At 63.3% G+C, this 27,902-nt stretch overlaps 17 non-coding genes across 17 annotated transcripts; 8 read left to right on the top strand and 9 right to left on the bottom strand.

Moving 5' to 3' along the window:
* Positions 1–304: 304 nt before the first annotated feature.
* TRNAL-CAG (transfer RNA leucine (anticodon CAG)) lies at positions 305–387 on the top strand. The gene has a single exon. It is a non-coding gene; the product is annotated as a tRNA-Leu (tRNA).
* Positions 388–2,037: 1,650 nt separating this feature from the next.
* Positions 2,038–2,108, top strand: TRNAG-GCC (transfer RNA glycine (anticodon GCC)). Its single transcript has one exon. It is a non-coding gene; the product is annotated as a tRNA-Gly (tRNA).
* Positions 2,109–5,961: 3,853 nt separating this feature from the next.
* Positions 5,962–6,033, bottom strand: TRNAE-CUC (transfer RNA glutamic acid (anticodon CUC)). Its single transcript has one exon. It is a non-coding gene; the product is annotated as a tRNA-Glu (tRNA).
* A 286-nt stretch (positions 6,034–6,319) lies between these two features.
* On the bottom strand, positions 6,320–6,391 carry TRNAG-UCC (transfer RNA glycine (anticodon UCC)). Its single transcript has one exon. It is a non-coding gene; the product is annotated as a tRNA-Gly (tRNA).
* A 608-nt stretch (positions 6,392–6,999) lies between these two features.
* On the bottom strand, positions 7,000–7,071 carry TRNAD-GUC (transfer RNA aspartic acid (anticodon GUC)). Its single transcript has one exon. It is a non-coding gene; the product is annotated as a tRNA-Asp (tRNA).
* Positions 7,072–7,706: 635 nt separating this feature from the next.
* Positions 7,707–7,789, top strand: TRNAL-CAG (transfer RNA leucine (anticodon CAG)). Its single transcript has one exon. It is a non-coding gene; the product is annotated as a tRNA-Leu (tRNA).
* Positions 7,790–9,439: 1,650 nt separating this feature from the next.
* On the top strand, positions 9,440–9,510 carry TRNAG-GCC (transfer RNA glycine (anticodon GCC)). The gene has a single exon. It is a non-coding gene; the product is annotated as a tRNA-Gly (tRNA).
* A 3,857-nt stretch (positions 9,511–13,367) lies between these two features.
* Positions 13,368–13,439, bottom strand: TRNAE-CUC (transfer RNA glutamic acid (anticodon CUC)). The gene has a single exon. It is a non-coding gene; the product is annotated as a tRNA-Glu (tRNA).
* Positions 13,440–13,725: 286 nt separating this feature from the next.
* Positions 13,726–13,797, bottom strand: TRNAG-UCC (transfer RNA glycine (anticodon UCC)). Its single transcript has one exon. It is a non-coding gene; the product is annotated as a tRNA-Gly (tRNA).
* A 608-nt stretch (positions 13,798–14,405) lies between these two features.
* Positions 14,406–14,477, bottom strand: TRNAD-GUC (transfer RNA aspartic acid (anticodon GUC)). The gene has a single exon. It is a non-coding gene; the product is annotated as a tRNA-Asp (tRNA).
* A 635-nt stretch (positions 14,478–15,112) lies between these two features.
* TRNAL-CAG (transfer RNA leucine (anticodon CAG)) lies at positions 15,113–15,195 on the top strand. The gene has a single exon. It is a non-coding gene; the product is annotated as a tRNA-Leu (tRNA).
* Positions 15,196–16,845: 1,650 nt separating this feature from the next.
* TRNAG-GCC (transfer RNA glycine (anticodon GCC)) lies at positions 16,846–16,916 on the top strand. Its single transcript has one exon. It is a non-coding gene; the product is annotated as a tRNA-Gly (tRNA).
* Positions 16,917–20,767: 3,851 nt separating this feature from the next.
* On the bottom strand, positions 20,768–20,839 carry TRNAE-CUC (transfer RNA glutamic acid (anticodon CUC)). The gene has a single exon. It is a non-coding gene; the product is annotated as a tRNA-Glu (tRNA).
* Positions 20,840–21,125: 286 nt separating this feature from the next.
* Positions 21,126–21,197, bottom strand: TRNAG-UCC (transfer RNA glycine (anticodon UCC)). Its single transcript has one exon. It is a non-coding gene; the product is annotated as a tRNA-Gly (tRNA).
* A 608-nt stretch (positions 21,198–21,805) lies between these two features.
* Positions 21,806–21,877, bottom strand: TRNAD-GUC (transfer RNA aspartic acid (anticodon GUC)). The gene has a single exon. It is a non-coding gene; the product is annotated as a tRNA-Asp (tRNA).
* A 635-nt stretch (positions 21,878–22,512) lies between these two features.
* TRNAL-CAG (transfer RNA leucine (anticodon CAG)) lies at positions 22,513–22,595 on the top strand. The gene has a single exon. It is a non-coding gene; the product is annotated as a tRNA-Leu (tRNA).
* A 1,650-nt stretch (positions 22,596–24,245) lies between these two features.
* TRNAG-GCC (transfer RNA glycine (anticodon GCC)) lies at positions 24,246–24,316 on the top strand. The gene has a single exon. It is a non-coding gene; the product is annotated as a tRNA-Gly (tRNA).
* The last annotated feature ends 3,586 nt before the right edge of the window (positions 24,317–27,902 follow it).

Genomic DNA, 27,902 nt, shown 5'->3' with positions numbered 1-27,902 from the left:
CGCGGGCGAAACAGTCAGGCCGCTGCTCCTAGGACGCGGTGGGCGCACGCCCTGCGGGGTTCGGCGAGCGGAGGCGCGGGGGCTGGGGCGTGCGGCGGCGGCGGCCGGCCCGACGCGGACCCTTTGGGTCCGGGGTGGGGACGCGGGGGCGTCCACGCCAACGCCAGCCGGCTCCGTTCACTTGGCACCCGCTCCGCCCGCGCGATCCGTCGGTTGCGCTCCGAACCCAGACAGACGCCGGCCAAGGGCGCAGGCGTTCGCGCCGGGTCCCAGCCATGCCAGCAGCGACGCGCCCCGGCGCGCCGTCAGGATGGCCGAGCGGTCTAAGGCGCTGCGTTCAGGTCGCAGTCTCCCCTGGAGGCGTGGGTTCGAATCCCACTCCTGACAAGCCGACCTTTTGGCCCGCCCGCCGGAGGGCAACGCCCATGGCAACCCTGGAGCACCTTTGGCCGCTTCCTGCCTTGAGCCCTTGCCCGCTCTCCAGACTCCAGCCCCCTTGAAGCAAGCCTCCAAAACGCCGCCGCTTCTCAGGCACGTCCGTTCTTCCTGCCCACCCGCCGGCTGTCGCAGAAACAGCCCAGGACCATGCGCCAGCGCCCGCGACCCTCTACCCATTGCCCTTCGGACAGACGCCCTCCCCACCACCTCACACGCCCTCTTCCCTGGCCCCACACACAGCGAGCGACCGCGACCACCTTCCACGCTCTTCCCTGCCTATCTCCTCCACCCGCCTTCTCCTCACTCGTCCAAACAGACACAGCCCAGATTCTTCCCCTATTCCTCCTTTTCCCTCCTTCCTCCCACAGGCCTGCGCCCACCGCCCACCGCCTTGAATCGCCGCTGCGCTGCCCAGAGGCGTCCTGGCCTGCACAGCCCGCCCGGTTTCACCCTCCAACTTCTGACCGCGGAACAGCAGCGAGCGACTCGCTCGTGGAGCCGCACACACGTCTCCCACCAGAGGCACGCCATCCAACATCCTGTCCTTTCCTCCGACCCCTCGGACCCCGGCCGCGCATTCCATTCTCCCGACACCCTAGCCAGGTCGCCGATCCCACCTCGCTACCTGTGCTCCCTTCCCGCTAACACCTGCCTGCCGGCCCACCTGCAGCCCGGACGCCTGCCGGCCAGAGGCAGCGGGAACCCTGCACACAGCCTGGCAGGCGAGTCCAAACCCGAAAAGACAGCCCAAGAGGAATCACGAGCGGAAGCCCTAGATCCCCGTCACCCGCCCACAAACGCCCGGCCCCGCCGGGACCAGCTCTGCGCCACAGCGCATCCCCACGCGGGAAGCCGCGGCCTGGGCCGTCCCAGCCACACCCAGCGCGCCTTCTCCAGGGTCAGCCAGCTGCGGCTCTGCCGAAGCGCTCCTCCGCTCCTTTCTCGCGCTCCAGCCTCCCTACCAGCCCAGGGGGCGGCACCCCAAGTGCGAGCCGGTGGCGTGGGTCAGAGCGCAGGAGCGAGGCGCCCACGGACCTGGTCTGCGTTTCTGAGCCGCAGGCCACGGCTGCGAGACCCGTTCCCCATCGCCGCCCCCGCTCGCTGACACACCACGCCCCCCACCCCCACCTGCAGGTGACACAACTGAGAAGGCCGGTCCGGCGGGGGCTGGGGGGGAGGGGGAAAAACATCCCCCCAAACAAAGAAACAAACAAACAAACAAAAACAAAACACAAAAACTTTGGGTCTGTGCCGGGGATCCGCGCTCAGCATGGCCCGCCACAGCGAATCTGCCCTCACGGGCATTCGGGCGCGGGCCACGGCCGGTCCTTCCCCTGGAGACCCCGGCGGGCAGTCTCTCGACCCTGGGCGGCAGAGAAAGCGCAAGATGGGACGAGTCGGCCTCTCTCCCTCCGCTCTCCCTCCGCGCCCCGCCTCAGGTCCCTCGACGTGACGAGAGCCTCCCCTTCTGCTCGCCCCATCGGGCCAGCCTCTCGTGGACGCTCCAATAGGACGGAGGCCCACGGCAGGCGGTGACCAGTGAACGGCGGCTGGTGGCGAGTTCCGCTGTGCCAGCTTCCGTTGGCGTTTGCCATCGGTGCATGGGTGGTTCAGTGGTAGAATTCTCGCCTGCCACGCGGGAGGCCCGGGTTCGATTCCCGGCCCATGCAGCACGCCCTCCCATTTTGGTGCTGCAGCAGCACCAAGGCGTAGCTGCGCTCGCCTCTGCCGCCTCCTTACACTCGGGGCGCGCGAGCGAGTCCGGCACCGGCTGCGCTCCCACGCGCGACGGCCCTCTGCCCTTTCTTCCGTGCCTCTCTCGACTGACTTAGGGATGAGCCTACCCCCCCGCACCCACACACCTTGGTGACAACAACCCCTCCGAACACGACAGCGCGCCAGACACCAGAACTTAGCAGCCTCCTGGTCCTGTTTCTCTTCATTGCCCTGCCACCGCCTCTGCCCGACGCATTTCACTTCACGGAACACCGCCAGGCACCACGGGCTTGCAGCCACTCGCCCCACCTCTTCTCTTCACATTTCACCACCTCGACCTCGTTCTCTCTCTCTCTCTCTCTCCCCCTCGCTGGCTCCCCACATCCAGCAAATGATGCCATGGTTGCCCTTCCAGTAGGAAGGAAGTCGCGACTCCGGGGAGTAACTCATCACTTTCCCCTAGTTGGTCACACAGTCCTTAACGCGACCACACGAGTGTACGCGTGGCATGTGCACCGTCTATATTCACCGTGTTCCGGCTACTCCACACTCTCTCCCCTCATTCTGCCGGCACCACCACCGCCGTGTCGCAACTCCCAACCTAACCCCAATCCACCACTTTAGTCGAGGATGCTGCCTTCTTTCTCTCCCTCGGACCTCTTTTCATCTCAGCCCCAGACACATGCCTGAGACGTGAATGTGCGTCCTGAAGACGGCTTATTTATGTCTCGGGTCCAGTTGCATGCCCTACCCTTTTGGGACGTGGGACGTGGCCTCCAGTCGCTCTGTCACGATGTCTCTCCCACCCTGGGCTGCTTGCCACCTCACCCCAGCCCCACTCCATACTCTGACCGCCCAGCCCAAGCAGCATCCCAGTCTCGCCGGCGCGGGTCCCCTTTGACCACACACACTTCGCTCCTGCCCAGACCAACCGGCTGAAAATGTACTGTTCCCACCAGCCTTCAGGCTCAGCCCTCCCTCCCCCACCTTTGTCTCACCCCACCCGCCCTTTCACTCACACACACACTCACACACACACACACACACACACACACACACACTCTCACACTCTCACTCTCTCTCTCTCACTCTGTCTTTCTCTGTCTCTCTCTCTCTGTCTCTATGTCTCTATCTCTCTGTCTCTGTCTCGCACAGCCAACTCTCCCTCTCGCCGTCAATTCCCCTCTCTCAGACGACTCATATTCCCCAGTCCTGGCCCCCTTCAGCCTCTTCAGACTCACGCCAGCTCCGCCACCAGCTGGGACCCCTCCGACCTATGGCATAGGCAGCCCGCGAGGTGCCCTAACGCCCCAGGCATCTGCACAACCTCCGTTTGACTGGACAGCCTCACTCCCAGACCTGACCAGCCAGCCCTGTGCACCCCCTGGACACCGTGGACTCCTTCTTCCAGCTCCCAGCACGTGACATGCTTCTCTCCTTTCCTTGGTGTCAGCCCTTTGCCCCGGGCTAGGGTGGACGCCAGCCACGGGAACAGACACCTTTGTCCATCGCTGTCACCCACTGACATCCTGACATCCACCCACATCACGCTGGCAAGCAAGCCAGCCTCCCGTGGGGATGGCAAACATCTCTATCCCCGATAGGGTCTGGTCCCTGCAGGTGATCCGACTGTGCCAAGATCCCACGAATGACACGGGACAGGTTTGTGCAGTTGGTTGGACGTCTACTTTGCCCCTACAGAGCGGTTTTGGCAACAAGTCGACTGACTTCTGCCATTGACCTGGGGAATCAGCCAAACAATAAGATCAATACGGGTTGAATAGAGGGTTGGAGAACTGGGCTCATCTGTGCTAAGGAGGGGATGGGAAAAAAGTCCCACAGCGAATCTTGGCGCTGGGGATAGGTACCATCTGCACATGTTCCTTGACATTTGGAGAGACGATAGAGAGCGTAGGTCAGGCAATGGGAAGCAAACTTCGGCTAGAATTCTATCAGGAACCCCAACCCCGCACGTGCGCTTTGGTCAGCCTGGCCGTTGGGTTTTCCCACGAACTGCTGCATCTCCACGCTTCAATGCCTGTGGCCAGGTTGGTCTGACTAATGGGACCTCTCAAGATTCATTTTCACATCCAGAATAGGCGAGAATCTCAAACCTGTCGACGGTGAGCGGGAGCATGTGTACGCACATGCACGTGTATGTTGCGGGAAGTCAGGGACCCCGAACGGAGGGAGCGGCTGGAGCTGCGGCAGAGGCGCGTAAATTGTGAAGATTTCATTTCAATACGGACATTCATCAGTTCCAAAATTATGCTTTTGTAATTTCTTACGCCTGTCTTTACTTTAATCTCTTAATCCTGTTATCTTCGTAAGCTGAGGATGTACGTCACCTCAGGACCGCTGTGACAATTGTGTTAACTCTACAAATTGACGGTGAAACATGTGTGTTTGAACAGCATGAAATCAGTGCACCTTGAAAAAGAATAGAATAACAGCGACTTTTAGGGAACAGGGGAAGACAACGGTAAGGTCTGACTGCCTGCGAGGTCGGGCAAAAAGAGCCATATTTTTCTCCTTCCTTGCAGAGAGCCCGTGAAGGACGTGCAGGTAGGGGAGATGTGGCTAAGACAACCTAAGTGTCCATCGGCCGGGAAATGGATTAACAAAAATGTGGCATATAGACACCATGGAATACTATTTGGCCATAGAAAAGAACGAAATCCTCTGGTCTGCAGCAACAGAGGCGGAGCTAAAGGTCACGATGGAACATCAAACGAGCCGGGCACAGAAAGACAGAGAGGGCAGGTTCTTACTCCAATCCTGGGAGCTCAAAATGTTCACCTTGTGGAGGTAGAGAGTAGAACGATAGACACCAGAGGCTGGAGAGGGTGTGTGGGTGACTGCGGTGAAGAGAGGTTGGTGAAATGGGTCCGAGCATGCGTTTGGATGGAGGGAATACGTCCCAATAATGTTCTACGGCAGAGTAGGGCGACTAGGGGTAACAGCGATGTACTAGTGCTTGTTTCCGAAGAGCTCCTGGAAGACAGCACCTGAGATGCTCCCAACAGGTAGAGATGACAGATGCCCACGGGATGGATGTCCCACATCCCCTCAGTTGACCATCGATCACTACGCGATGTACACGCGTTACCACACGTCACAGGAATCCCATCGATATCATGTCCGCATGAAGAAAAACATAGTCATGCTGCCAGGGTGACTGTCGCAGCTCTGCCTCCCTAGCGCTATGGCCCGTGGTCTCGGCTCCTCAAGTTCCGCTGCCATTTCCACCAAAGCCGCTGACACCCGTGGAGCCCAATCACGGATCCCGCGCTCAGGGTCTGGCACGCCTTGGGAAAGCCAGTGCGCTTGCTGACATGAGTGGCTCTGGCGGGTGGCCCAACCATTAGGCGCAGATCCCCCGCAGCCGAGAGAGAAGTGGCCCGTCAGCCACTCGGCTTGGCTTGGCTTGGCAGAAGCCGCTCCGCTCGAGAGTCCTGGCCCATTCCGTGGCCATCCGAGAGTGCCAGGGTGGCGGTGGTGGTGGTGGCGGGTCACCTGGCGGCCATGGGAGGAGAAAGCCTGACCTGGCCAGTGGGCTTTGCCGCTGAGAAAGAGTGGGAGCGAGGCGAGCACCTGACAAGGAAGGGCTGTGAAGTTGATGTTGCGAAGGTGGCGCCAGCGAGGCCAAAAGGAGGGATGGGTGGAGGTAGGCGGGGAGCGTTGGGGCGCACGTGGAAGCCGCGGGAGGTTGTGGCTGGGGCGCGGGACAAGCGAGCCAGCCTGTTGGTCAAAAGGGGAGGTGTGAAGGGGCCTGGCAGTTGGCAGGCAGAGCCAAAGAAGGAAGGCTTCCCTGACCGGGAATCGAACCCGGGCCGCGGCGGTGAGAGCGCCGAATCCTAACCACTAGACCACCAGGGAGAGGCGGCTTCAGGGCCCGGCTTGCGCCTCCTGGCCCCAGCGCCTCTGGCCCCAGCACTGGGCGCTACCTGGGCGCCTGTCCCCTGCTTCGGTTTAAAACAAACACCCGCAACCGGCCCCCGCGACGCCGGCGGCAACCGGCCTGCCCTCACGAGCAGCTCTGGCCCTGTTCGCAGCACACCCTCCAAACACCGCGCGCCTCCTTCCCGGGCGCACAGGCACGCAGCCACAGGCCAAGCTGCGACGCGAGCTCCGCGACGGGGACCTCCGCAAAAGGTCCGCCCGCTGCGTTGGCCGGGAATCGAACCCGGGTCAACTGCTTGGAAGGCAGCTATGCTCACCACTATACCACCAACGCCGCACGGCGCGGGCAGCCCCGCCACGCCGGCCCGGGGCTCCCACCAGCGCGCCGCCGACGCCCGGGGCAGCCCGGCCCCGACGCCCGGTCCGTCCGCCCGCCCGCAGCTCCGCGCTGCCGCGGCCCCGCCAAAGGCCGCCCCGCGCCCCACCGGTGCAAGGCCAGCGCGGCTGCCCGGTTCCGCCCGCCTGCCTCTGGGGGCGCTCTCGCTCCCTCGCCGCCCCGGGCCGCCAGAGCCCTTCCCCACCAGGTGCCCGGCGGCGACACGGCCGGCGCCGACGGGGTCCCCACTCCTCCGCCTCCCACCGGGCGCCGGGCCCTGTGCCTCGCAGAAAGCCTCTTCCGACACCCACTTTGGGCCGGCAGCTCTCTGGGCGCCGTGGGGGCCAGAGGAGGCCGCCCGGCTGCGGCGACCAAGCCGCGGGCGAGAAGAAAAGGTAGGAGGCCAAGGGGGCCCAGGAGGCCCAGGGGGCCCAGAGGGCCCAGGGGTCCAAGGGGCCAGGCAGGCCAGGCCCGAGATGGCGCCCTGCGACTAGCTGGAGGGCGGAGGAAGGAGAAGGAGGGCCCACAGGCTGGGTCCGAGGCGGCGGCCCAAAAAGCACGGCTGCCTCCCCGTCGGGGAATCGAACCCCGGTCTCCCGCGTGACAGGCGGGGATACTCACCACTATACTAACGAGGACGACGGCGGCGGTCGCCGGGACGCCAGACCCCACTCCGACCGCGGACGCCTAGCCCTGCCTTGATCCCCTCCCCCGACGGCAGGGGCCGGGCGCGTGCTCGCCTTCCACCCGCCACCCGCCACCCGCCACACGCCACCCGTCACCTGCCACCCGCCCCCCGCCACCGTTGGCACGACCTACCCCGACACCCAACAAAGCACCCTGCGATCCCGCTGGGACCCGGAGCCGGAGCCGGAGCCGGACCCCGACAGGTACCGGAGCGGCGTGGAACCTGCCCGTGCGCCCTGCCTGCTGTCTCCAACGCGGGGATCGCGCCGGGGCAGGAGGAGGCGCGGGCGAAACAGTCAGGCCGCTGCTCCTAGGACGCGGTGGGCGCACGCCCTGCGGGGTTCGGCGAGCGGAGGCGCGGGGGCTGGGGCGTGCGGCGGCGGCGGCCGGCCCGACGCGGACCCTTTGGGTCCGGGGTGGGGACGCGGGGGCGTCCACGCCAACGCCAGCCGGCTCCGTTCACTTGGCGCCCGCTCCGCCCGCGCGGTCCGTCGGTTGCGCTCCGAACCCAGACAGGCGCCGGCCAAGGGCGCAGGCGTCCGCGCCGGGTCCCAGCCATGCCAGCAGCGACGCGCCCCGGCGCGCCGTCAGGATGGCCGAGCGGTCTAAGGCGCTGCGTTCAGGTCGCAGTCTCCCCTGGAGGCGTGGGTTCGAATCCCACTCCTGACAAGCCGACCTTTTGGCCCGCCCGCCGGAGGGCAACGCCCATGGCAACCCTGGAGCACCTTTGGCCGCTTCCTGCCTTGAGCCCTTGCCCGCTCTCCAGACTCCAGCCCCCTTGAAGCAAGCCTCCAAAACGCCGCCGCTTCTCAGGCACGTCCGTTCTTCCTGCCCACCCGCCGGCTGTCGCAGAAACAGCCCAGGACCATGCGCCAGCGCCCGCGACCCTCTACCCATTGCCCTTCGGACAGACGCCCTCCCCACCACCTCACACGCCCTCTTCCCTGGCCCCACACACAGCGAGCGACCGCGACCACCTTCCACGCTCTTCCCTGCCTATCTCCTCCACCCGCCTTCTCCTCACTCGTCCAAACAGACACAGCCCAGATTCTTCCCCTATTCCTCCTTTTCCCTCCTTCCTCCCACAGGCCTGCGCCCACCGCCCACCGCCTTGAATCGCCGCTGCGCTGCCCAGAGGCGTCCTGGCCTGCACAGCCCGCCCGGTTTCACCCTCCAACTTCTGACCGCGGAACAGCAGCGAGCGACTCGCTCGTGGAGCCGCACACACGTCTCCCACCAGAGGCACGCCATCCAACATCCTGTCCTTTCCTCCGACCCCTCGGACCCCGGCCGCGCATTCCATTCTCCCGACACCCTAGCCAGGTCGCCGATCCCACCTCGCTACCTGTGCTCCCTTCCCGCTAACACCTGCCTGCCGGCCCACCTGCAGCCCGGACGCCTGCCGGCCAGAGGCAGCGGGAACCCTGCACACAGCCTGGCAGGCGAGTCCAAACCCGAAAAGACAGCCCAAGAGGAATCACGAGCGGAAGCCCTAGATCCCCGTCACCCGCCCACAAACGCCCGGCCCCGCCGGGACCAGCTCTGCGCCACAGCGCATCCCCACGCGGGAAGCCGCGGCCTGGGCCGTCCCAGCCACACCCAGCGCGCCTTCTCCAGGGTCAGCCAGCTGCGGCTCTGCCGAAGCGCTCCTCCGCTCCTTTCTCGCGCTCCAGCCTCCCTACCAGCCCAGGGGGCGGCACCCCAAGTGCGAGCCGGTGGCGTGGGTCAGAGCGCAGGAGCGAGGCGCCCACGGACCTGGTCTGCGTTTCTGAGCCGCAGGCCACGGCTGCGAGACCCGTTCCCCATCGCCGCCCCCGCTCGCTGACACACCACGCCCCCCACCCCCACCTGCAGGTGACACAACTGAGAAGGCCGGTCCGGCGGGGGCTGGGGGGGAGGGGGAAAAACATCCCCCCAAACAAAGAAACAAACAAACAAACAAAAACAAAACACAAAAACTTTGGGTCTGTGCCGGGGATCCGCGCTCAGCATGGCCCGCCACAGCGAATCTGCCCTCACGGGCATTCGGGCGCGGGCCACGGCCGGTCCTTCCCCTGGAGACCCCGGCGGGCAGTCTCTCGACCCTGGGCGGCAGAGAAAGCGCAAGATGGGACGAGTCGGCCTCTCTCCCTCCGCTCTCCCTCCGCGCCCCGCCTCAGGTCCCTCGACGTGACGAGAGCCTCCCCTTCTGCTCGCCCCATCGGGCCAGCCTCTCGTGGACGCTCCAATAGGACGGAGGCCCACGGCAGGCGGTGACCAGTGAACGGCGGCTGGTGGCGAGTTCCGCTGTGCCAGCTTCCGTTGGCGTTTGCCATCGGTGCATGGGTGGTTCAGTGGTAGAATTCTCGCCTGCCACGCGGGAGGCCCGGGTTCGATTCCCGGCCCATGCAGCACGCCCTCCCATTTTGGTGCTGCAGCAGCACCAAGGCGTAGCTGCGCTCGCCTCTGCCGCCTCCTTACACTCGGGGCGCGCGAGCGAGTCCGGCACCGGCTGCGCTCCCACGCGCGACGGCCCTCTGCCCTTTCTTCCGTGCCTCTCTCGACTGACTTAGGGATGAGCCTACCCCCCCGCACCCACACACCTTGGTGACAACAACCCCTCCGAACACGACAGCGCGCCAGACACCAGAACTTAGCAGCCTCCTGGTCCTGTTTCTCTTCATTGCCCTGCCACCGCCTCTGCCCGACGCATTTCACTTCACGGAACACCGCCAGGCACCACGGGCTTGCAGCCACTCGCCCCACCTCTTCTCTTCACATTTCACCACCTCGACCTCGTTCTCTCTCTCTCTCTCTCTCCCCCTCGCTGGCTCCCCACATCCAGCAAATGATGCCATGGTTGCCCTTCCAGTAGGAAGGAAGTCGCGACTCCGGGGAGTAACTCATCACTTTCCCCTAGTTGGTCACACAGTCCTTAACGCGACCACACGAGTGTACGCGTGGCATGTGCACCGTCTATATTCACCGTGTTCCGGCTACTCCACACTCTCTCCCCTCATTCTGCCGGCACCACCACCGCCGTGTCGCAACTCCCAACCTAACCCCAATCCACCACTTTAGTCGAGGATGCTGCCTTCTTTCTCTCCCTCGGACCTCTTTTCATCTCAGCCCCAGACACATGCCTGAGACGTGAATGTGCGTCCTGAAGACGGCTTATTTATGTCTCGGGTCCAGTTGCATGCCCTACCCTTTTGGGACGTGGGACGTGGCCTCCAGTCGCTCTGTCACGATGTCTCTCCCACCCTGGGCTGCTTGCCACCTCACCCCAGCCCCACTCCATACTCTGACCGCCCAGCCCAAGCAGCATCCCAGTCTCGCCGGCGCGGGTCCCCTTTGACCACACACACTTCGCTCCTGCCCAGACCAACCGGCTGAAAATGTACTGTTCCCACCAGCCTTCAGGCTCAGCCCTCCCTCCCCCACCTTTGTCTCACCCCACCCGCCCTTTCACTCACACACACACTCACACACACACACACACACACACACACACACACACACTCTCACACTCTCACTCTCTCTCTCTCACTCTGTCTTTCTCTGTCTCTCTCTCTCTGTCTCTATGTCTCTATCTCTCTGTCTCTGTCTCGCACAGCCAACTCTCCCTCTCGCCGTCAATTCCCCTCTCTCAGACGACTCATATTCCCCAGTCCTGGCCCCCTTCAGCCTCTTCAGACTCACGCCAGCTCCGCCACCAGCTGGGACCCCTCCGACCTATGGCATAGGCAGCCCGCGAGGTGCCCTAACGCCCCAGGCATCTGCACAACCTCCGTTTGACTGGACAGCCTCACTCCCAGACCTGACCAGCCAGCCCTGTGCACCCCCTGGACACCGTGGACTCCTTCTTCCAGCTCCCAGCACGTGACATGCTTCTCTCCTTTCCTTGGTGTCAGCCCTTTGCCCCGGGCTAGGGTGGACGCCAGCCACGGGAACAGACACCTTTGTCCATCGCTGTCACCCACTGACATCCTGACATCCACCCACATCACGCTGGCAAGCAAGCCAGCCTCCCGTGGGGATGGCAAACATCTCTATCCCCGATAGGGTCTGGTCCCTGCAGGTGATCCGACTGTGCCAAGATCCCATGAATGACACGGGACAGGTTTGTGCAGTTGGTTGGACGTCTACTTTGCCCCTACAGAGCGGTTTTGGCAACAAGTCGACTGACTTCTGCCATTGACCTGGGGAATCAGCCAAACAATAAGATCAATACGGGTTGAATAGAGGGTTGGAGAACTGGGCTCATCTGTGCTAAGGAGGGGATGGGAAAAAAGTCCCACAGCGAATCTTGGCGCTGGGGATAGGTACCATCTGCACATGTTCCTTGACATTTGGAGAGACGATAGAGAGCGTAGGTCAGGCAATGGGAAGCAAACTTCGGCTAGAATTCTATCAGGAACCCCAACCCCGCACGTGCGCTTTGGTCAGCCTGGCCGTTGGGTTTTCCCACGAACTGCTGCATCTCCACGCTTCAATGCCCGTGGCCAGGTTGGTCTGACTAATGGGACCTCTCAAGATTCATTTTCACATCCAGAATAGGCGAGAATCTCAAACCTGTCGACGGTGAGCGGGAGCATGTGTACGCACATGCACGTGTATGTTGCGGGAAGTCAGGGACCCCGAACGGAGGGAGCGGCTGGAGCTGCGGCAGAGGCGCGTAAATTGTGAAGATTTCATTTCAATACGGACATTCATCAGTTCCAAAATTATGCTTTTGTAATTTCTTACGCCTGTCTTTACTTTAATCTCTTAATCCTGTTATCTTCGTAAGCTGAGGATGTACGTCACCTCAGGACCGCTGTGACAATTGTGTTAACTCTACAAATTGACGGTGAAACATGTGTGTTTGAACAGCATGAAATCAGTGCACCTTGAAAAAGAATAGAATAACAGCGACTTTTAGGGAACAGGGGAAGACAACGGTAAGGTCTGACTGCCTGCGAGGTCGGGCAAAAAGAGCCATATTTTTCTCCTTCCTTGCAGAGAGCCCGTGAAGGACGTGCAGGTAGGGGAGATGTGGCTAAGACAACCTAAGTGTCCATCGGCCGGGAAATGGATTAACAAAAATGTGGCATATAGACACCATGGAATACTATTTGGCCATAGAAAAGAACGAAATCCTCTGGTCTGCAGCAACAGAGGCGGAGCTAAAGGTCACGATGGAACATCAAACGAGCCGGGCACAGAAAGACAGAGAGGGCAGGTTCTTACTCCAATCCTGGGAGCTCAAAATGTTCACCTTGTGGAGGTAGAGAGTAGAACGATAGACACCAGAGGCTGGAGAGGGTGTGTGGGTGACTGCGGTGAAGAGAGGTTGGTGAAATGGGTCCGAGCATGCGTTTGGATGGAGGGAATACGTCCCAATAATGTTCTACGGCAGAGTAGGGCGACTAGGGGTAACAGCGATGTACTAGTGCTTGTTTCCGAAGAGCTCCTGGAAGACAGCACCTGAGATGCTCCCAACAGGTAGAGATGACAGATGCCCACGGGATGGATGTCCCACATCCCCTCAGTTGACCATCGATCACTACGCGATGTACACGCGTTACCACACGTCACAGGAATCCCATCGATATCATGTCCGCATGAAGAAAAACATAGTCATGCTGCCAGGGTGACTGTCGCAGCTCTGCCTCCCTAGCGCTATGGCCCGTGGTCTCGGCTCCTCAAGTTCCGCTGCCATTTCCACCAAAGCCGCTGACACCCGTGGAGCCCAATCACGGATCCCGCGCTCAGGGTCTGGCACGCCTTGGGAAAGCCAGTGCGCTTGCTGACATGAGTGGCTCTGGCGGGTGGCCCAACCATTAGGCGCAGATCCCCCGCAGCCGAGAGAGAAGTGGCCCGTCAGCCACTCGGCTTGGCTTGGCTTGGCAGAAGCCGCTCCGCTCGAGAGTCCTGGCCCATTCCGTGGCCATCCGAGAGTGCCAGGGTGGCGGTGGTGGTGGTGGCGGGTCACCTGGCGGCCATGGGAGGAGAAAGCCTGACCTGGCCAGTGGGCTTTGCCGCTGAGAAAGAGTGGGAGCGAGGCGAGCACCTGACAAGGAAGGGCTGTGAAGTTGATGTTGCGAAGGTGGCGCCAGCGAGGCCAAAAGGAGGGATGGGTGGAGGTAGGCGGGGAGCGTTGGGGCGCACGTGGAAGCCGCGGGAGGTTGTGGCTGGGGCGCGGGACAAGCGAGCCAGCCTGTTGGTCAAAAGGGGAGGTGTGAAGGGGCCTGGCAGTTGGCAGGCAGAGCCAAAGAAGGAAGGCTTCCCTGACCGGGAATCGAACCCGGGCCGCGGCGGTGAGAGCGCCGAATCCTAACCACTAGACCACCAGGGAGAGGCGGCTTCAGGGCCCGGCTTGCGCCTCCTGGCCCCAGCGCCTCTGGCCCCAGCACTGGGCGCTACCTGGGCGCCTGTCCCCTGCTTCGGTTTAAAACAAACACCCGCAACCGGCCCCCGCGACGCCGGCGGCAACCGGCCTGCCCTCACGAGCAGCTCTGGCCCTGTTCGCAGCACACCCTCCAAACACCGCGCGCCTCCTTCCCGGGCGCACAGGCACGCAGCCACAGGCCAAGCTGCGACGCGAGCTCCGCGACGGGGACCTCCGCAAAAGGTCCGCCCGCTGCGTTGGCCGGGAATCGAACCCGGGTCAACTGCTTGGAAGGCAGCTATGCTCACCACTATACCACCAACGCCGCACGGCGCGGGCAGCCCCGCCACGCCGGCCCGGGGCTCCCACCAGCGCGCCGCCGACGCCCGGGGCAGCCCGGCCCCGACGCCCGGTCCGTCCGCCCGCCCGCAGCTCCGCGCTGCCGCGGCCCCGCCAAAGGCCGCCCCGCGCCCCACCGGTGCAAGGCCAGCGCGGCTGCCCGGTTCCGCCCGCCTGCCTCTGGGGGCGCTCTCGCTCCCTCGCCGCCCCGGGCCGCCAGAGCCCTTCCCCACCAGGTGCCCGGCGGCGACACGGCCGGCGCCGACGGGGTCCCCACTCCTCCGCCTCCCACCGGGCGCCGGGCCCTGTGCCTCGCAGAAAGCCTCTTCCGACACCCACTTTGGGCCGGCAGCTCTCTGGGCGCCGTGGGGGCCAGAGGAGGCCGCCCGGCTGCGGCGACCAAGCCGCGGGCGAGAAGAAAAGGTAGGAGGCCAAGGGGGCCCAGGAGGCCCAGGGGGCCCAGAGGGCCCAGGGGTCCAAGGGGCCAGGCAGGCCAGGCCCGAGATGGCGCCCTGCGACTAGCTGGAGGGCGGAGGAAGGAGAAGGAGGGCCCACAGGCTGGGTCCGAGGCGGCGGCCCAAAAAGCACGGCTGCCTCCCCGTCGGGGAATCGAACCCCGGTCTCCCGCGTGACAGGCGGGGATACTCACCACTATACTAACGAGGACGACGGCGGCGGTCGCCGGGACGCCAGACCCCACTCCGACCGCGGACGCCTAGCCCTGCCTTGATCCCCTCCCCCGACGGCAGGGGCCGGGCGCGTGCTCGCCTTCCACCCGCCACCCGCCACCCGCCACACGCCACCCGTCACCTGCCACCCGCCCCCCGCCACCGTTGGCACGACCTACCCCGACACCCAACAAAGCACCCTGCGATCCCGCTGGGACCCGGAGCCGGAGCCGGAGCCGGACCCCGACAGGTACCGGAGCGGCGTGGAACCTGCCCGTGCGCCCTGCCTGCTGTCTCCAACGCGGGGATCGCGCCGGGGCAGGAGGAGGCGCGGGCGAAACAGTCAGGCCGCTGCTCCTAGGACGCGGTGGGCGCACGCCCTGCGGGGTTCGGCGAGCGGAGGCGCGGGGGCTGGGGCGTGCGGCGGCGGCGGCCGGCCCGACGCGGACCCTTTGGGTCCGGGGTGGGGACGCGGGGGCGTCCACGCCAACGCCAGCCGGCTCCGTTCACTTGGCGCCCGCTCCGCCCGCGCGGTCCGTCGGTTGCGCTCCGAACCCAGACAGGCGCCGGCCAAGGGCGCAGGCGTCCGCGCCGGGTCCCAGCCATGCCAGCAGCGACGCGCCCCGGCGCGCCGTCAGGATGGCCGAGCGGTCTAAGGCGCTGCGTTCAGGTCGCAGTCTCCCCTGGAGGCGTGGGTTCGAATCCCACTCCTGACAAGCCGACCTTTTGGCCCGCCCGCCGGAGGGCAACGCCCATGGCAACCCTGGAGCACCTTTGGCCGCTTCCTGCCTTGAGCCCTTGCCCGCTCTCCAGACTCCAGCCCCCTTGAAGCAAGCCTCCAAAACGCCGCCGCTTCTCAGGCACGTCCGTTCTTCCTGCCCACCCGCCGGCTGTCGCAGAAACAGCCCAGGACCATGCGCCAGCGCCCGCGACCCTCTACCCATTGCCCTTCGGACAGACGCCCTCCCCACCACCTCACACGCCCTCTTCCCTGGCCCCACACACAGCGAGCGACCGCGACCACCTTCCACGCTCTTCCCTGCCTATCTCCTCCACCCGCCTTCTCCTCACTCGTCCAAACAGACACAGCCCAGATTCTTCCCCTATTCCTCCTTTTCCCTCCTTCCTCCCACAGGCCTGCGCCCACCGCCCACCGCCTTGAATCGCCGCTGCGCTGCCCAGAGGCGTCCTGGCCTGCACAGCCCGCCCGGTTTCACCCTCCAACTTCTGACCGCGGAACAGCAGCGAGCGACTCGCTCGTGGAGCCGCACACACGTCTCCCACCAGAGGCACGCCATCCAACATCCTGTCCTTTCCTCCGACCCCTCGGACCCCGGCCGCGCATTCCATTCTCCCGACACCCTAGCCAGGTCGCCGATCCCACCTCGCTACCTGTGCTCCCTTCCCGCTAACACCTGCCTGCCGGCCCACCTGCAGCCCGGACGCCTGCCGGCCAGAGGCAGCGGGAACCCTGCACACAGCCTGGCAGGCGAGTCCAAACCCGAAAAGACAGCCCAAGAGGAATCACGAGCGGAAGCCCTAGATCCCCGTCACCCGCCCACAAACGCCCGGCCCCGCCGGGACCAGCTCTGCGCCACAGCGCATCCCCACGCGGGAAGCCGCGGCCTGGGCCGTCCCAGCCACACCCAGCGCGCCTTCTCCAGGGTCAGCCAGCTGCGGCTCTGCCGAAGCGCTCCTCCGCTCCTTTCTCGCGCTCCAGCCTCCCTACCAGCCCAGGGGGCGGCACCCCAAGTGCGAGCCGGTGGCGTGGGTCAGAGCGCAGGAGCGAGGCGCCCACGGACCTGGTCTGCGTTTCTGAGCCGCAGGCCACGGCTGCGAGACCCGTTCCCCATCGCCGCCCCCGCTCGCTGACACACCACGCCCCCCACCCCCACCTGCAGGTGACACAACTGAGAAGGCCGGTCCGGCGGGGGCTGGGGGGGAGGGGGAAAAACATCCCCCCAAACAAAGAAACAAACAAACAAACAAAAACAAAACACAAAAACTTTGGGTCTGTGCCGGGGATCCGCGCTCAGCATGGCCCGCCACAGCGAATCTGCCCTCACGGGCATTCGGGCGCGGGCCACGGCCGGTCCTTCCCCTGGAGACCCCGGCGGGCAGTCTCTCGACCCTGGGCGGCAGAGAAAGCGCAAGATGGGACGAGTCGGCCTCTCTCCCTCCGCTCTCCCTCCGCGCCCCGCCTCAGGTCCCTCGACGTGACGAGAGCCTCCCCTTCTGCTCGCCCCATCGGGCCAGCCTCTCGTGGACGCTCCAATAGGACGGAGGCCCACGGCAGGCGGTGACCAGTGAACGGCGGCTGGTGGCGAGTTCCGCTGTGCCAGCTTCCGTTGGCGTTTGCCATCGGTGCATGGGTGGTTCAGTGGTAGAATTCTCGCCTGCCACGCGGGAGGCCCGGGTTCGATTCCCGGCCCATGCAGCACGCCCTCCCATTTTGGTGCTGCAGCAGCACCAAGGCGTAGCTGCGCTCGCCTCTGCCGCCTCCTTACACTCGGGGCGCGCGAGCGAGTCCGGCACCGGCTGCGCTCCCACGCGCGACGGCCCTCTGCCCTTTCTTCCGTGCCTCTCTCGACTGACTTAGGGATGAGCCTACCCCCCCGCACCCACACACCTTGGTGACAACAACCCCTCCGAACACGACAGCGCGCCAGACACCAGAACTTAGCAGCCTCCTGGTCCTGTTTCTCTTCATTGCCCTGCCACCGCCTCTGCCCGACGCATTTCACTTCACGGAACACCGCCAGGCACCACGGGCTTGCAGCCACTCGCCCCACCTCTTCTCTTCACATTTCACCACCTCGACCTCGTTCTCTCTCTCTCTCTCTCTCCCCCTCGCTGGCTCCCCACATCCAGCAAATGATGCCATGGTTGCCCTTCCAGTAGGAAGGAAGTCGCGACTCCGGGGAGTAACTCATCACTTTCCCCTAGTTGGTCACACAGTCCTTAACGCGACCACACGAGTGTACGCGTGGCATGTGCACCGTCTATATTCACCGTGTTCCGGCTACTCCACACTCTCTCCCCTCATTCTGCCGGCACCACCACCGCCGTGTCGCAACTCCCAACCTAACCCCAATCCACCACTTTAGTCGAGGATGCTGCCTTCTTTCTCTCCCTCGGACCTCTTTTCATCTCAGCCCCAGACACATGCCTGAGACGTGAATGTGCGTCCTGAAGACGGCTTATTTATGTCTCGGGTCCAGTTGCATGCCCTACCCTTTTGGGACGTGGGACGTGGCCTCCAGTCGCTCTGTCACGATGTCTCTCCCACCCTGGGCTGCTTGCCACCTCACCCCAGCCCCACTCCATACTCTGACCGCCCAGCCCAAGCAGCATCCCAGTCTCGCCGGCGCGGGTCCCCTTTGACCACACACACTTCGCTCCTGCCCAGACCAACCGGCTGAAAATGTACTGTTCCCACCAGCCTTCAGGCTCAGCCCTCCCTCCCCCACCTTTGTCTCACCCCACCCGCCCTTTCACTCACACACACACTCACACACACACACACACACACACACACACACTCTCACACTCTCACTCTCTCTCTCTCACTCTGTCTTTCTCTGTCTCTCTCTCTCTGTCTCTATGTCTCTATCTCTCTGTCTCTGTCTCGCACAGCCAACTCTCCCTCTCGCCGTCAATTCCCCTCTCTCAGACGACTCATATTCCCCAGTCCTGGCCCCCTTCAGCCTCTTCAGACTCACGCCAGCTCCGCCACCAGCTGGGACCCCTCCGACCTATGGCATAGGCAGCCCGCGAGGTGCCCTAACGCCCCAGGCATCTGCACAACCTCCGTTTGACTGGACAGCCTCACTCCCAGATCTGACCAGCCAGCCCTGTGCACCCCCTGGACACCGTGGACTCCTTCTTCCAGCTCCCAGCACGTGACATGCTTCTCTCCTTTCCTTGGTGTCAGCCCTTTGCCCCGGGCTAGGGTGGACGCCAGCCACGGGAACAGACACCTTTGTCCATCGCTGTCACCCACTGACATCCTGACATCCACCCACATCACGCTGGCAAGCAAGCCAGCCTCCCGTGGGGATGGCAAACATCTCTATCCCCGATAGGGTCTGGTCCCTGCAGGTGATCCGACTGTGCCAAGATCCCACGAATGACACGGGACAGGTTTGTGCAGTTGGTTGGACGTCTACTTTGCCCCTACAGAGCGGTTCTGGCAACAAGTCGACTGACTTCTGCCATTGACCTGGGGAATCAGCCAAACAATAAGATCAATACGGGTTGAATAGAGGGTTGGAGAACTGGGCTCATCTGTGCTAAGGAGGGGATGGGAAAAAAGTCCCACAGCGAATCTTGGCGCTGGGGATAGGTACCATCTGCACATGTTCCTTGACATTTGGAGAGACGATAGAGAGCGTAGGTCAGGCAATGGGAAGCAAACTTCGGCTAGAATTCTATCAGGAACCCCAACCCCGCACGTGCGCTTTGGTCAGCCTGGCCGTTGGGTTTTCCCACGAACTGCTGCATCTCCACGCTTCAATGCCCGTGGCCAGGTTGGTCTGACTAATGGGACCTCTCAAGATTCATTTTCACATCCAGAATAGGCGAGAATCTCAAACCTGTCGACGGTGAGCGGGAGCATGTGTACGCACATGCACGTGTATGTTGCGGGAAGTCAGGGACCCCGAACGGAGGGAGCGGCTGGAGCTGCGGCAGAGGCGCGTAAATTGTGAAGATTTCATTTCAATACGGACATTCATCAGTTCCAAAATTATGCTTTTGTAATTTCTTACGCCTGTCTTTACTTTAATCTCTTAATCCTGTTATCTTCGTAAGCTGAGGATGTACGTCACCTCAGGACCGCTGTGACAATTGTGTTAACTCTACAAATTGACGGTGAAACATGTGTGTTTGAACAGCATGAAATCAGTGCACCTTGAAAAAGAATAGAATAACAGCGACTTTTAGGGAACAGGGGAAGACAACGGTAAGGTCTGACTGCCTGCGAGGTCGGGCAAAAAGAGCCATATTTTTCTCCTTCCTTGCAGAGAGCCCGTGAAGGACGTGCAGGTAGGGGAGATGTGGCTAAGACAACCTAAGTGTCCATCGGCCGGGAAATGGATTAACAAAAATGTGGCATATAGACACCATGGAATACTATTTGGCCATAGAAAAGAACGAAATCCTCTGGTCTGCAGCAACAGAGGCGGAGCTAAAGGTCACGATGGAACATCAAACGAGCCGGGCACAGAAAGACAGAGAGGGCAGGTTCTTACTCCAATCCTGGGAGCTCAAAATGTTCACCTTGTGGAGGTAGAGAGTAGAACGATAGACACCAGAGGCTGGAGAGGGTGTGTGGGTGACTGCGGTGAAGAGAGGTTGGTGAAATGGGTCCGAGCATGCGTTTGGATGGAGGGAATACGTCCCAATAATGTTCTACGGCAGAGTAGGGCGACTAGGGGTAACAGCGATGTACTAGTGCTTGTTTCCGAAGAGCTCCTGGAAGACAGCACCTGAGATGCTCCCAACAGGTAGAGATGACAGATGCCCACGGGATGGATGTCCCACATCCCCTCAGTTGACCATCGATCACTACGCGATGTACACGCGTTACCACACGTCACAGGAATCCCATCGATATCATGTCCGCATGAAGAAAAACATAGTCATGCTGCCAGGGTGACTGTCGCAGCTCTGCCTCCCTAGCGCTATGGCCCGTGGTCTCGGCTCCTCAAGTTCCGCTGCCATTTCCACCAAAGCCGCTGACACCCGTGGAGCCCAATCACGGATCCCGCGCTCAGGGTCTGGCACGCCTTGGGAAAGCCAGTGCGCTTGCTGACATGAGTGGCTCTGGCGGGTGGCCCAACCATTAGGCGCAGATCCCCCGCAGCCGAGAGAGAAGTGGCCCGTCAGCCACTCGGCTTGGCTTGGCTTGGCAGAAGCCGCTCCGCTCGAGAGTCCTGGCCCATTCCGTGGCCATCCGAGAGTGCCAGGGTGGCGGTGGTGGTGGTGGCGGGTCACCTGGCGGCCATGGGAGGAGAAAGCCTGACCTGGCCAGTGGGCTTTGCCGCTGAGAAAGAGTGGGAGCGAGGCGAGCACCTGACAAGGAAGGGCTGTGAAGTTGATGTTGCGAAGGTGGCGCCAGCGAGGCCAAAAGGAGGGATGGGTGGAGGTAGGCGGGGAGCGTTGGGGCGCACGTGGAAGCCGCGGGAGGTTGTGGCTGGGGCGCGGGACAAGCGAGCCAGCCTGTTGGTCAAAAGGGGAGGTGTGAAGGGGCCTGGCAGTTGGCAGGCAGAGCCAAAGAAGGAAGGCTTCCCTGACCGGGAATCGAACCCGGGCCGCGGCGGTGAGAGCGCCGAATCCTAACCACTAGACCACCAGGGAGAGGCGGCTTCAGGGCCCGGCTTGCGCCTCCTGGCCCCAGCGCCTCTGGCCCCAGCACTGGGCGCTACCTGGGCGCCTGTCCCCTGCTTCGGTTTAAAACAAACACCCGCAACCGGCCCCCGCGACGCCGGCGGCAACCGGCCTGCCCTCACGAGCAGCTCTGGCCCTGTTCGCAGCACACCCTCCAAACACCGCGCGCCTCCTTCCCGGGCGCACAGGCACGCAGCCACAGGCCAAGCTGCGACGCGAGCTCCGCGACGGGGACCTCCGCAAAAGGTCCGCCCGCTGCGTTGGCCGGGAATCGAACCCGGGTCAACTGCTTGGAAGGCAGCTATGCTCACCACTATACCACCAACGCCGCACGGCGCGGGCAGCCCCGCCACGCCGGCCCGGGGCTCCCACCAGCGCGCCGCCGACGCCCGGGGCAGCCCGGCCCCGACGCCCGGTCCGTCCGCCCGCCCGCAGCTCCGCGCTGCCGCGGCCCCGCCAAAGGCCGCCCCGCGCCCCACCGGTGCAAGGCCAGCGCGGCTGCCCGGTTCCGCCCGCCTGCCTCTGGGGGCGCTCTCGCTCCCTCGCCGCCCCGGGCCGCCAGAGCCCTTCCCCACCAGGTGCCCGGCGGCGACACGGCCGGCGCCGACGGGGTCCCCACTCCTCCGCCTCCCACCGGGCGCCGGGCCCTGTGCCTCGCAGAAAGCCTCTTCCGACACCCACTTTGGGCCGGCAGCTCTCTGGGCGCCGTGGGGGCCAGAGGAGGCCGCCCGGCTGCGGCGACCAAGCCGCGGGCGAGAAGAAAAGGTAGGAGGCCAAGGGGGCCCAGGAGGCCCAGGGGGCCCAGAGGGCCCAGGGGTCCAAGGGGCCAGGCAGGCCAGGCCCGAGATGGCGCCCTGCGACTAGCTGGAGGGCGGAGGAAGGAGAAGGAGGGCCCACAGGCTGGGTCCGAGGCGGCGGCCCAAAAAGCACGGCTGCCTCCCCGTCGGGGAATCGAACCCCGGTCTCCCGCGTGACAGGCGGGGATACTCACCACTATACTAACGAGGACGACGGCGGCGGTCGCCGGGACGCCAGACCCCACTCCGACCGCGGACGCCTAGCCCTGCCTTGATCCCCTCCCCCGACGGCAGGGGCCGGGCGCGTGCTCGCCTTCCACCCGCCACCCGCCACCCGCCACACGCCACCCGTCACCTGCCACCCGCCCCCCGCCACCGTTGGCACGACCTACCCCGACACCCAACAAAGCACCCTGCGATCCCGCTGGGACCCGGAGCCGGAGCCGGAGCCGGACCCCGACAGGTACCGGAGCGGCGTGGAACCTGCCCGTGCGCCCTGCCTGCTGTCTCCAACGCGGGGATCGCGCCGGGGCAGGAGGAGGCGCGGGCGAAACAGTCAGGCCGCTGCTCCTAGGACGCGGTGGGCGCACGCCCTGCGGGGTTCGGCGAGCGGAGGCGCGGGGGCTGGGGCGTGCGGCGGCGGCGGCCGGCCCGACGCGGACCCTTTGGGTCCGGGGTGGGGACGCGGGGGCGTCCACGCCAACGCCAGCCGGCTCCGTTCACTTGGCGCCCGCTCCGCCCGCGCGGTCCGTCGGTTGCGCTCCGAACCCAGACAGGCGCCGGCCAAGGGCGCAGGCGTCCGCGCCGGGTCCCAGCCATGCCAGCAGCGACGCGCCCCGGCGCGCCGTCAGGATGGCCGAGCGGTCTAAGGCGCTGCGTTCAGGTCGCAGTCTCCCCTGGAGGCGTGGGTTCGAATCCCACTCCTGACAAGCCGACCTTTTGGCCCGCCCGCCGGAGGGCAACGCCCATGGCAACCCTGGAGCACCTTTGGCCGCTTCCTGCCTTGAGCCCTTGCCCGCTCTCCAGACTCCAGCCCCCTTGAAGCAAGCCTCCAAAACGCCGCCGCTTCTCAGGCACGTCCGTTCTTCCTGCCCACCCGCCGGCTGTCGCAGAAACAGCCCAGGACCATGCGCCAGCGCCCGCGACCCTCTACCCATTGCCCTTCGGACAGACGCCCTCCCCACCACCTCACACGCCCTCTTCCCTGGCCCCACACACAGCGAGCGACCGCGACCACCTTCCACGCTCTTCCCTGCCTATCTCCTCCACCCGCCTTCTCCTCACTCGTCCAAACAGACACAGCCCAGATTCTTCCCCTATTCCTCCTTTTCCCTCCTTCCTCCCACAGGCCTGCGCCCACCGCCCACCGCCTTGAATCGCCGCTGCGCTGCCCAGAGGCGTCCTGGCCTGCACAGCCCGCCCGGTTTCACCCTCCAACTTCTGACCGCGGAACAGCAGCGAGCGACTCGCTCGTGGAGCCGCACACACGTCTCCCACCAGAGGCACGCCATCCAACATCCTGTCCTTTCCTCCGACCCCTCGGACCCCGGCCGCGCATTCCATTCTCCCGACACCCTAGCCAGGTCGCCGATCCCACCTCGCTACCTGTGCTCCCTTCCCGCTAACACCTGCCTGCCGGCCCACCTGCAGCCCGGACGCCTGCCGGCCAGAGGCAGCGGGAACCCTGCACACAGCCTGGCAGGCGAGTCCAAACCCGAAAAGACAGCCCAAGAGGAATCACGAGCGGAAGCCCTAGATCCCCGTCACCCGCCCACAAACGCCCGGCCCCGCCGGGACCAGCTCTGCGCCACAGCGCATCCCCACGCGGGAAGCCGCGGCCTGGGCCGTCCCAGCCACACCCAGCGCGCCTTCTCCAGGGTCAGCCAGCTGCGGCTCTGCCGAAGCGCTCCTCCGCTCCTTTCTCGCGCTCCAGCCTCCCTACCAGCCCAGGGGGCGGCACCCCAAGTGCGAGCCGGTGGCGTGGGTCAGAGCGCAGGAGCGAGGCGCCCACGGACCTGGTCTGCGTTTCTGAGCCGCAGGCCACGGCTGCGAGACCCGTTCCCCATCGCCGCCCCCGCTCGCTGACACACCACGCCCCCCACCCCCACCTGCAGGTGACACAACTGAGAAGGCCGGTCCGGCGGGGGCTGGGGGGGAGGGGGAAAAACATCCCCCCAAACAAAGAAACAAACAAACAAACAAAAACAAAACACAAAAACTTTGGGTCTGTGCCGGGGATCCGCGCTCAGCATGGCCCGCCACAGCGAATCTGCCCTCACGGGCATTCGGGCGCGGGCCACGGCCGGTCCTTCCCCTGGAGACCCCGGCGGGCAGTCTCTCGACCCTGGGCGGCAGAGAAAGCGCAAGATGGGACGAGTCGGCCTCTCTCCCTCCGCTCTCCCTCCGCGCCCCGCCTCAGGTCCCTCGACGTGACGAGAGCCTCCCCTTCTGCTCGCCCCATCGGGCCAGCCTCTCGTGGACGCTCCAATAGGACGGAGGCCCACGGCAGGCGGTGACCAGTGAACGGCGGCTGGTGGCGAGTTCCGCTGTGCCAGCTTCCGTTGGCGTTTGCCATCGGTGCATGGGTGGTTCAGTGGTAGAATTCTCGCCTGCCACGCGGGAGGCCCGGGTTCGATTCCCGGCCCATGCAGCACGCCCTCCCATTTTGGTGCTGCAGCAGCACCAAGGCGTAGCTGCGCTCGCCTCTGCCGCCTCCTTACACTCGGGGCGCGCGAGCGAGTCCGGCACCGGCTGCGCTCCCACGCGCGACGGCCCTCTGCCCTTTCTTCCGTGCCTCTCTCGACTGACTTAGGGATGAGCCTACCCCCCCGCACCCACACACCTTGGTGACAACAACCCCTCCGAACACGACAGCGCGCCAGACACCAGAACTTAGCAGCCTCCTGGTCCTGTTTCTCTTCATTGCCCTGCCACCGCCTCTGCCCGACGCATTTCACTTCACGGAACACCGCCAGGCACCACGGGCTTGCAGCCACTCGCCCCACCTCTTCTCTTCACATTTCACCACCTCGACCTCGTTCTCTCTCTCTCTCTCTCTCCCCCTCGCTGGCTCCCCACATCCAGCAAATGATGCCATGGTTGCCCTTCCAGTAGGAAGGAAGTCGCGACTCCGGGGAGTAACTCATCACTTTCCCCTAGTTGGTCACACAGTCCTTAACGCGACCACACGAGTGTACGCGTGGCATGTGCACCGTCTATATTCACCGTGTTCCGGCTACTCCACACTCTCTCCCCTCATTCTGCCGGCACCACCACCGCCGTGTCGCAACTCCCAACCTAACCCCAATCCACCACTTTAGTCGAGGATGCTGCCTTCTTTCTCTCCCTCGGACCTCTTTTCATCTCAGCCCCAGACACATGCCTGAGACGTGAATGTGCGTCCTGAAGACGGCTTATTTATGTCTCGGGTCCAGTTGCATGCCCTACCCTTTTGGGACGTGGGACGTGGCCTCCAGTCGCTCTGTCACGATGTCTCTCCCACCCTGGGCTGCTTGCCACCTCACCCCAGCCCCACTCCATACTCTGACCGCCCAGCCCAAGCAGCATCCCAGTCTCGCCGGCGCGGGTCCCCTTTGACCACACACACTTCGCTCCTGCCCAGACCAACCGGCTGAAAATGTACTGTTCCCACCAGCCTTCAGGCTCAGCCCTCCCTCCCCCACCTTTGTCTCACCCCACCCGCCCTTTCACTCACACACACACTCACACACACACACACACACACACACACACACTCTCACACTCTCACTCTCTCTCTCTCACTCTGTCTTTCTCTGTCTCTCTCTCTCTGTCTCTATGTCTCTATCTCTCTGTCTCTGTCTCGCACAGCCAACTCTCCCTCTCGCCGTCAATTCCCCTCTCTCAGACGACTCATATTCCCCAGTCCTGGCCCCCTTCAGCCTCTTCAGACTCACGCCAGCTCCGCCACCAGCTGGGACCCCTCCGACCTATGGCATAGGCAGCCCGCGAGGTGCCCTAACGCCCCAGGCATCTGCACAACCTCCGTTTGACTGGACAGCCTCACTCCCAGATCTGACCAGCCAGCCCTGTGCACCCCCTGGACACCGTGGACTCCTTCTTCCAGCTCCCAGCACGTGACATGCTTCTCTCCTTTCCTTGGTGTCAGCCCTTTGCCCCGGGCTAGGGTGGACGCCAGCCACGGGAACAGACACCTTTGTCCATCGCTGTCACCCACTGACATCCTGACATCCACCCACATCACGCTGGCAAGCAAGCCAGCCTCCCGTGGGGATGGCAAACATCTCTATCCCCGATAGGGTCTGGTCCCTGCAGGTGATCCGACTGTGCCAAGATCCCACGAATGACACGGGACAGGTTTGTGCAGTTGGTTGGACGTCTACTTTGCCCCTACAGAGCGGTTCTGGCAACAAGTCGACTGACTTCTGCCATTGACCTGGGGAATCAGCCAAACAATAAGATCAATACGGGTTGAATAGAGGGTTGGAGAACTGGGCTCATCTGTGCTAAGGAGGGGATGGGAAAAAAGTCCCACAGCGAATCTTGGCGCTGGGGATAGGTACCATCTGCACATGTTCCTTGACATTTGGAGAGACGATAGAGAGCGTAGGTCAGGCAATGGGAAGCAAACTTCGGCTAGAATTCTATCAGGAACCCCAACCCCGCACGTGCGCTTTGGTCAGCCTGGCCGTTGGGTTTTCCCACGAACTGCTGCATCTCCACGCTTCAATGCCCGTGGCCAGGTTGGTCTGACTAATGGGACCTCTCAAGATTCATTTTCACATCCAGAATAGGCGAGAATCTCAAACCTGTCGACGGTGAGCGGGAGCATGTGTACGCACATGCACGTGTATGTTGCGGGAAGTCAGGGACCCCGAACGGAGGGAGCGGCTGGAGCTGCGGCAGAGGCGCGTAAATTGTGAAGATTTCATTTCAATACGGACATTCATCAGTTCCAAAATTATGCTTTTGTAATTTCTTACGCCTGTCTTTACTTTAATCTCTTAATCCTGTTATCTTCGTAAGCTGAGGATGTACGTCACCTCAGGACCGCTGTGACAATTGTGTTAACTCTACAAATTGACGGTGAAACATGTGTGTTTGAACAGCATGAAATCAGTGCACCTTGAAAAAGAATAGAATAACAGCGACTTTTAGGGAACAGGGGAAGACAACGGTAAGGTCTGACTGCCTGCGAGGTCGGGCAAAAAGAGCCATATTTTTCTCCTTCCTTGCAGAGAGCCCGTGAAGGACGTGCAGGTAGGGGAGATGTGGCTAAGACAACCTAAGTGTCCATCGGCCGGGAAATGGATTAACAAAAATGTGGCATATAGACACCATGGAATACTATTTGGCCATAGAAAAGAACGAAATCCTCTGGTCTGCAGCAACAGAGGCGGAGCTAAAGGTCACGATGGAACATCAAACGAGCCGGGCACAGAAAGACAGAGAGGGCAGGTTCTTACTCCAATCCTGGGAGCTCAAAATGTTCACCTTGTGGAGGTAGAGAGTAGAACGATAGACACCAGAGGCTGGAGAGGGTGTGTGGGTGACTGCGGTGAAGAGAGGTTGGTGAAATGGGTCCGAGCATGCGTTTGGATGGAGGGAATACGTCCCAATAATGTTCTACGGCAGAGTAGGGCGACTAGGGGTAACAGCGATGTACTAGTGCTTGTTTCCGAAGAGCTCCTGGAAGACAGCACCTGAGATGCTCCCAACAGGTAGAGATGACAGATGCCCACGGGATGGATGTCCCACATCCCCTCAGTTGACCATCGATCACTACGCGATGTACACGCGTTACCACACGTCACAGGAATCCCATCGATATCATGTCCGCATGAAGAAAAACATAGTCATGCTGCCAGGGTGACTGTCGCAGCTCTGCCTCCCTAGCGCTATGGCCCGTGGTCTCGGCTCCTCAAGTTCCGCTGCCATTTCCACCAAAGCCGCTGACACCCGTGGAGCCCAATCACGGATCCCGCGCTCAGGGTCTGGCACGCCTTGGGAAAGCCAGTGCGCTTGCTGACATGAGTGGCTCTGGCGGGTGGCCCAACCATTAGGCGCAGATCCCCCGCAGCCGAGAGAGAAGTGGCCCGTCAGCCACTCGGCTTGGCTTGGCTTGGCAGAAGCCGCTCCGCTCGAGAGTCCTGGCCCATTCCGTGGCCATCCGAGAGTGCCAGGGTGGCGGTGGTGGTGGTGGCGGGTCACCTGGCGGCCATGGGAGGAGAAAGCCT

Source organism: Gorilla gorilla, chromosome 1, assembly GCF_029281585.2.
Source record: "Gorilla gorilla gorilla isolate KB3781 chromosome 1, NHGRI_mGorGor1-v2.1_pri, whole genome shotgun sequence".
Lineage (NCBI taxonomy): Eukaryota > Metazoa > Chordata > Mammalia > Primates > Hominidae > Gorilla > Gorilla gorilla.
This window is presented reverse-complemented; position numbering and strand designations above follow the sequence as displayed.